Source organism: Acyrthosiphon pisum, chromosome X, assembly GCF_005508785.2.
Source record: "Acyrthosiphon pisum isolate AL4f chromosome X, pea_aphid_22Mar2018_4r6ur, whole genome shotgun sequence".
Classification (NCBI taxonomy): domain Eukaryota; kingdom Metazoa; phylum Arthropoda; class Insecta; order Hemiptera; family Aphididae; genus Acyrthosiphon; species Acyrthosiphon pisum.
The window spans coordinates 83,002,138-83,003,511 of record NC_042493.1 but is presented as its reverse complement, the minus strand read 5'-3'; positions in this window follow the sequence as shown (position 1 = coordinate 83,003,511).

Genomic DNA, 1,374 nt, shown 5'->3' with positions numbered 1-1,374 from the left:
TATTGCCTTCGAGTACTATACAATACTAAAGTAATTTTGGTTTTCATATGGGAATATGTAAGACTGCATATATTTGAAAAGATTAAAAACTCGTTGTATTTAAATACTTAAAAAGATATAGTTTATATTTATATAAAATAGCAGTAGTAAATATATTTGTATATTATTTTGTATACTAAACGGGACCTTAGTATACTATAATATTATAGACGCGTGCACGGACGGTGTATATAATATAGACTATACGTATAGCCTATAATAGGTACACGCACGTTTGAAGCTCTCGAAAAAAAACAAAATCGGCTGGTCGTAGGTAGTATAAAAAAAAAAAATCATGTACGCGTGCAGCGTTCACGCAATTCGTTTTTCGCGTGTCTATTATTGTTTATAAAATGTTATTTAATTTCAGCGGGCACGCAAACTTATGACGACGACGACGATAAACGCGCGCGTGCGCATATTATTTGTATCATAAGCCGCGCGTAATATATGTAACGACTGCGACGGCCACGTTCATCGGCCGCTGCATATTTGTTTAACGAGATTGCCACCACCGCCGGCAACAGATCACCGCCGCCGAAGGATAAAAAAAAAAAAAGGGTTAGGCATGTACGGGGGCCTCTTTTTCAATTACATCCGGGATTCATCGTCACCAACGCGTATATCGTCGTCGTGTCCGCGGCACCTCATCGCGTGTGTGCGCGGGGATGAATTCTGCTGGAGATTTGAGGGTTGCCGGAGAGACGCCGTATAGTGGTGGTGTTGTTTTAACGCGATCGTCATCGTAGTGGGTCCACCACGACGGCCGGCGGCCGCGCACGCGCCTCCTGTGCGTATAGGATTACAGACGTTTAACCGTCGTCGTTATTATTATTACTATGCGCGTGGCGGCGGGATTCGCGTATGCTTCCCCGTCCCGATAGCTCGACGGCAAAAAAAAGAAAGATAATATTAATAAAAAAATTAAATACATTTTAAATACAACGTGGTCGGTACACGTTATAGATAGTGTGAATAGTGAAATTAAATTCCGTCGTCTGCAGTGTGGCAAAAATTAATTATTTGATGAAAACAATAAATTATTTCTGTAGATATGAATAAATATGAGCTGCACCCGTTCATCACGTGACACACTGCAATTAAGTTCGGACTTTCCTAGACCGTGTCTATTTTTAAGTAGCTTATACAAAAAATAAATTATCAATCCATTGCGGCAGATGCCCAGCTAAATCGGAAAATTGTGAATATCCAACACTATAGATTCTTATAACTGGTAGTTTGTACATAATATTATAGCTATAAGTTACCTACCTAAACCTATTATACAATGCTAATAGTATGTGTGTAAGTCAGTATTATGTAGTGGTATTCAGA